Source organism: Lynx rufus, unplaced genomic scaffold (genome assembly GCF_022079265.1).
Source record: "Lynx rufus isolate CCGP_SWC_20201006 ecotype Redwood Valley unplaced genomic scaffold, mLynRuf1.p SCAF_2, whole genome shotgun sequence".
In the NCBI taxonomy this organism is placed as follows: Eukaryota; Metazoa; Chordata; class Mammalia; order Carnivora; family Felidae; genus Lynx; species Lynx rufus.
Genome location: NW_025814834.1, coordinates 197215102 through 197222508, shown reverse-complemented (window position 1 = coordinate 197222508; position 7407 = coordinate 197215102).

Sequence of the window (7407 nt, the reverse complement as noted above, 5' to 3'; positions counted from 1 at the left end):
GGGGATTGTCCTCTCCTCCTAGCACCGACAGTCCCCAGTTCCCTCCGCCGGTGCCCCCTAAGCACCAATCTCGCCTTCGTCCCACAAGGGGCCCCAGCGTGACTCCGGGTCAAAAGTGCCGGCGGCTGGGCTGTCAGGCCCGGCTGTGTGGGGGACGCCGAGGTCAGGCCGGACCCCAGGGTCTCCTCACACTCTGTGGGACGAGCTCAGGGGACGCAGGCCGCGCCAGGCCACGGGCTGCCTCTGCGCGGGCCTCTGCGCGGAAGGGGCTCAGCCCCGGAGAAGCCGCGCGCGCGCGCCGGTGCTCCAGCCGGTCCCCCCGCAGCCTGCCGCAAGTGCCGGCCCCGCAGCTGTTCCGCAGCCCTGGTCGCCGCTGGGTCCCCGCACCCCGCGCGCCGCGGCCGGTCGCTCCGCCGGCCGGACTGCTGGGTGCCCACGCGGGCCCCGCGCCGCGGATCCCGGGTCAGGCCGCCCGCCCGCCTGCCGCCTGCCTGCGGTGCCCACGGCAGTGCCCCGCCCCGCGCGGCCCGACCCGGCCGCCGCGCCCCGGCCCGGCCGTGACAGCTGGGTGCCCAAAGGGTTAAGCCGGCAGCGCGGCGGCCCGAGTGCCCCGCGCGCTGCCCGTCCGCCGCGAGCCGGCCCCAGCGCGCACGCGCCCGCCCGTTACCTGCGGTCGCGTTCGCGCTCCTCCTCCACCTGGCCGCTCTCTCCCGGGGGCCGCCCCTCAGCCCGCCCCCTCGGCTCGGCGCCGCGCACCCTGCTGGCTACTCGGACACAGCCCGGGGAGGAGGGGCGTGGGGGGCGATTACCATATATTAGCATACCAGCGCGCGTCACGTGCCCGTTCCAGCCAATGGTCACTCTGGAAGGCGGGGATTGGGGCGAACACGCCTAGGTGCTGCTCCGGGCCTGAACCGGTGGTCATGGCAACGGCTGGGAGGGCGGGGGAGTGGGGAGGCACCGGAGCCCAGTGGCCCCGCGGGAGCATCTCCACTACCTGAATTCTGTGCGGAGACACCGTGCACTTTTCCCACCCTGCGGAGGGAGAGGGGCTGAATTTGGCTCCTCTCAGAAGGATTCAGACTCAGCAAATAGTTACCGAGCGCTTACCACGTGCCTAACACTTTTCTGCTGGACATGATTCTCGGGGTAACCTTGAGATGTCAGTACTGTTAACCCCACTTGATAGAAGGGAAAGTGGAGGCTCAGAGAGGCTAGGTCACTCACCCAAAGTCACACAGCCACACCAAATGTTAAAAGTGGAGGTCTGAGCCCATTTCTGACTTCAGGCCAGGACTCTCTTGAGTTGTTTTCTCCAGCAGGGGTCTCCCAGCACCTCCTCACAATTCCAGGTATACTAAGCGTCTGGAAGATACTCATACAACCCTTGTACAGTGCTTTAGTGTTTCTTTACAAAGACCTCTGAGGTTAGTAGGCAGAGCAGTTATGTCCCTATTGCAGATGAGGAGAAATGAGGCTTAGAAAGGTAACATGACCTGTCTCAGGTCAAATAGCTATTAAGGGCTAGTACTTAATTTCTATGATTTATACTCAAACTCACTACTTTATAAACTTTTAAATTCAATCTTCTCAATGCAGTGGTGTTGCTATGACCATTTTACAGATTAAGAAACTGAGGCTTTAGGAAGCTAAGCAAATTACCCAAGGCTACACAGCTAGTTAATAGCAGATTTAGGTTCAAAGCTAGGTTTATCTGGCTCCAAACTAGTCTCATGAAATCTTGTTGCACCAGGTTCATTTCATTTAGGCTTGGACTTGGACTTGCAGAACAGAACTTTCCCACCTCTCCTCTTAAAATGTGACTACGTTCTCTCTTGCGCCAGCAAAATATCAAGTGACAAATGATATGTGTTAAGGTCACAGGCTAAATATTAAAAGAGAACAGAGTCACCCCTGCAAGGTAGGAAGTACACTGTATAATTCCCTGCCTCTTGATTTTTACCCCTAGGGATTTGATAGTTTGCCTAAAGGCAGAGTAGTTTAAAACTATTAGCATCTGCATTTGGACTTTCCTTCTGCTCCTCCCTTTAGGTTAGCTCAGTGGCTTTCTGATTACTGGACAAGGCCATTTGCCTCAAATCAAATATGCTAAACTTTATAGGCATTTTAAGGGATTATTAAAGGTAACTTTGAATATATGTACATTTCATCTTATTGGGCTGATTTAAAACCCAATTTCCTCCTAAGCTGTGACTGTTTGGTGTTCAAAAGCACAACCATGGAGGCAGACTTATGTGGAATAAAATCCTGACTTGGCTACTCACTAATGTGTGACCTTGGCTAAGTTACTTAACCCCTCTGTGCCTCAATTTCCTCATTTGTAAAATAGGACAGGAATGGCGTGAGAATTAAATGGGTTAACATATAAAAAGCATTTAGCACAAGTAAATGGCTCACAGTAAAACTTCCATAATTGTTAGCTGTTATTGCCCCAGGAGCTTTCATAGGAACTGACAACCCCCATGTACAGAATCTCTCCAGGTTTCCTGGCTAGCTTTGAAATGTTGAAGCTGCCCCCCCCCCCATCCCTCGTAGCATATTAAACAGTCTGTTGTGCTGGTGAAGGCTTGTTATCTCTCCAATGACATTCCCTCTTCTTAGGATCATAAATAATTCCTGCACTCAAAGGAGCTGGTTTCTCCTGCACATCTCCTAGCACCAAATTACCAGAGTGGCTCCTTGCAGAAGGGGATCTTGACAAACAGCGGAGCCATAAGTCAGGCTCCTTGAAACACTTTTATGAGCGCCTTAATGAGGGAGATGAGCTGTCATCAGGCACTCGTCCGTCCTTCCTGGCCACAGGAAATGAGCTCTTTGTGCTCAAAGGATTTCCAAAGCTGAGGAGCAAAGAGTTTTCAGGAAGTGGGGCAGGGATGAAAAGCTGTTGACTCAGAGAATCCCAGGGCTAAACAGCCCCCATCCTGCCATTCACCTTATAGGGTCAAATTACTCATGGTCTTATTGCAGCAATAGCACCAAAGGGTGGCTTGTGTGGGGGTGTTAATTCTCTCGCCCCTCTTCCCCCGGCATATACACTTGGGCAGCCGACCCGACCCACCACCACCCCAAAAGATAATGCTGTATAGAACAATGGTTAAGAGAATAGTCCCTTGGAGCTAAAGAAGCAAGTGTGAGTCCTGCCTCCCCTACCTTGGAAAAGTTGCTTCACCTCTTTGTGTCTCAATTTCCACATCTGTAATATGGGAATAATACAGTACCCACCTTTGAGTCTCCTGTGAGGATAAATGAGTTACTGACATAAAGTGCTTGGAATGCCCTATATTTGCTAATGAAATGTATTGCTAATGTATTTGCTAATGAAACAAAATAAACATGTAAGTCCAGTACAAACAATGTACTTTCGAGGCAACCACAGCCTTAAGCAAAGTGCTCTAGGCCCTCTCTCTGTCCCTCAACTATATGCTGTAGGCTGCCCTCCCCATTCTGACTTGTAAATAAAGATTGCCCAGGAATAACAATGTGTGCTTAAGAACTCTAGTTTGAGCCTTGACTCTGCCACTTGTCCTCGTTTCTGTGAGCTTGGCCAAGTTTTTACATTCCTAAGCCACAGTTATGTTATTTGTAAACTGAGACTAACTTCCTCCCAGAGTTGCTCTGAGCGTTTGATCAGATACTGTCTGGCAAGAAGTGATGGGGTCCTGCTTGATCATAATCACCTTGCTCGTTTACTGAGCTGTTTCTGGTGAATATCTTTGCTCTCCTACAATGAAAATAACATTTATTGAGCACTTACTCTGGCCTTGTGTTATATACATCATCTTATTTAATACTTGAAATGAGACGAAGGCCCAGAGGGATGAAGTAACTTGTCCAAGGTCACAGTGGAAGGCGGTGGCGGGACCAGGATTCAAGCTGGACCGATCTTCGAGTCCATGCCAGTCACCCACCATACCGCAAGCCCACCCCTGTTCTAGCATGGCTCATACAATTCACGGCATGTGTGTTCTATTTCTTTAGGATTCCTCCCCCATCCACAGGCACATGCTCTCCCCCAGTGCCCAGCAACACCCAGCACCATAAGTGTTCCACATACTCTTACTGAAGGACTGAAAGTGAATGGCGGTGACATTTAATAGGGATGATAGTCCCCTTTTTGGGGCTGTCCCCAGTGGGGAAGGAAAGCAGCTGGGAACCCTCCTCTCCACCCCCAGCATCCTCTTCCTGCTAACTAACAGTATGGAAGGCCTTCTTCCTTCCCCCACGGGGGTGTCAGGCTTCTTGGTTTCAGAGATCCACAATAGGCACAATGATGACTCATCTGCAGTGAACATTTGGAGAGCTGTCAGGGCCGCTGGTGCTTTTTAGGGCTCTGTTAACATGCATCAGTGGCGTGATTTCCAAATAACGGCCTTGGAGACCTATATTAGTTTCCTAGGGCTGCTATAAACCACAAACTAGGTGGCTTAAGACAACACAGATGGATTCTCTCACAATTCAGGAGCCAGAAGTCCAAAATCAAGGTCTCAGCGGGGCCAGTTTCTTTCTGGGGGCTCGAAGGGAAAATCTATTCAATGCCTTTCTCCTGGCTTCTGGTAGCTGCTGGCAATCCTTGGCACGCCTTAGCTTGTAATGCATTACTCCAATCTCTGCCTCCACCCTCACATGACACTCTCCCTGTGTGTCTATGTCCCAGTTTCCCTCTTCTTGTAAGGACACCAGTTCTCTTGGAGAAGGGCCCACCCTCATTGAGTATAACCTCATCTCACTTTGATTACCTCTACAGACCCCAGTTGCAAATAAGGTCACATTCACCAGTATGAGGGGGTTAGGACTTGAACATATCTTTTCTGAGGGACACAATTCAACCCACAAGAATATGTGCAGAGGAGATGAAAAATGAAGGAAGAGGATGAAGAGAAAGGGGAGGTTGTCCATAAGGGGCAGATCATATTTGAATAATAGAGGGTGACCATGGGTCCTATAGGAATGAGAAAGTTTTTCTTTTTGGCCAATCTCGTTGTTTCCCAAAGATGTCTCCAGCTCATAGACTCACCATACCAGAGCTAGAAGAGACTTTAGAGATTCATTCATTCATTCAACAGACATTTATCAAATACTCTTTGGGCAGCCGGGCATTCAGAGAGGACAGAAATGGTCAGAGGGAACTGAGGTGCAGAGAGGGAAGATGAGTTGTTGAGGATTCCACATCAAACTAGAGGACAGCCAAGAACAGAATGGGGTAGCCCAAGCCCCAATCCTGAGCCTCTCTGATGCCTACCAAGAAGGCTACCCACCCCCTGGGTCTAAACGTCTGGTGCACAGACAGATCTAGGTTTTTAAAAGGTGTTTGTGTCTGAGGCTCATTACTGGCTTCCCTAAACTTCCACAGGCAGATCCCGTCATTGAGAGACTTCGGAACCTTGGACAAAGCTAGAGCCATCCCTTATCTGAAAGTGCAATCTTGCAGCCTTTTTTTCTTTTGGACCAATTGTTGGTTAAACTCTGACGCATCACCTTCTCTGGATGCCACAGCAGAATCAGGCATACAGAAACTCCATCTTTTTTGTCCCCAGTGCTGACAGGGAAACTGTCATGGAATTGGCTCTCAGTAGCCATTTACTCAATGAGTGAAAGAACATTGTTTCAGTTGGGATGAAGGCTTGTTTATTTCTATTTCAACATTCCACGTTCAGTGATGGTCACAGAGTTGGTTTGAGATTACCCGAATTCCACCCTGAAAGTCACAGTTCTTTTAACATGAATATTCCATTTGTCATTACATCATTAGAAGAGGTGGCATCCTGCTCCCATTATTGGTGGCCGATGCAAATACTGTCTTGCCTCAGGCTGTCATCCTGTGAGACTTCAGCCTGGAGCAGTGAGACTGAAAACCCAGGCGGGCTGGGGTCAGAGATGGGGTCAACCCAGCAGGAGTTGTCAGATCAGAGCAGGGGTGAGAAGGAGGTCAGATGGGAGATCAAAGTCCAGGAACTAGGCAGGTACACAGAGTTCCAAGGATGGTGGCCAGTGGCTGGAGCCCCTTCAGAAAATGTCTCATGGGCAGGTCTCCTGAGTTGGCCTTCTGCTCACAGGTTCTTTGTGATTGACCCGGGTTTGGGTTCCCCCCTCACAAAGAGGACACAATCCGTCAACATTATTCAGCAGGCCTCATGTTCACATGATCAGACAAACTTGAAAATCCCGGAAGCAGACTTATTTGTTCTACTCACGCAGCCCCAGGCTTGCTGCTACTTTTTAGATCCGCAGTCTGACTCTGGCTGTGCATCAGAACCACCTATTTGAAACTTGTTCAAATGCAGATTCCCATGTCCCTCCCTCAGAGGATCTGATTCTTTAGGTCTGGGGTGGGCTGCTGACATCTTGAGAGGCTGTATGATGCGGGGGTTGCACTCAGAGGCTCCGGAGCCAGGCTGCTTAGATTTGCAATGGTTCTGCCACTAACCGGTGACCCTGTCGGTACTTCTTCATCTTTCTGTGCCTCAGTAGCTTATCTATAAAAGGTAATAATAGTATTCAGTTTATTGATTTGATGGCAGATTATTTAATATATGCCAAATCTCAAAATACTAAGTGCTCAATAAACGTTATTTACTATTGTAATCTTTATTTTTACCCAAGTACAAGTGATTTAGAAACACGGTCCTTCCTCCCTCCCTCCCTTCCTCTCCCTTCCTTCCTTCCTCACTCCTTTCCTCGTTTCTTTCCTTCCTTCCTTCCTTCCTTCCTTCCTTCCTTCCTTCCTTCCTTCCTCCCTTCCTTCCTTCATTAATTACTGAGTGCGCCTACCTGCCAGGACCCATGCTAGACATCCACAGTCCTCCCCAGTTTACAGTCTAACAGGGAAGCCAGGATTGGGAAACACTGCTCTACTCACTGCCTTCCAAACTCTCATTGGAGTCTGAAGCTCTGGGCTTCCCGTCTGGTGTCCCTCCAGCCTAATTACCTTCATTTGCTCCTTGAAACGGAACCTAATGGAAAGAACAAAGGAATCATTTGGATTTCGTTCGCCATTTTCTAGTTAAGTGACATCAGACAAATCACATGTAGAAGGTACCTTTGTCTACTGCTTCCTGTGTATCCATGTTCTAGGAATGGCTCTGCCTCTCCCCTAACCACAGAGCCAGGAAGAGAACAGCTAAACACACCTGTGATTCTGCCCCTCACTCCAGGCCACAGATTATTGGTCGGGGCAGGCAACTGACCCAAGCTGAGCCAATCACATCCCACCTTCAAGACCCTGGAGTGGAGCTAAAGCCTTGCTGCCTGCCTCTGGCTGCTTTCTTGAATGGAGGTGATGTTAGGAGCTGTTGGCAATGGACATCTTCTATCATACGTATTAGGGAAAAGAGCGAATCAGTCTGCAGCAAGAAAGAAAAGCAAAGCTCATGGTTGAATTTTTCAGGA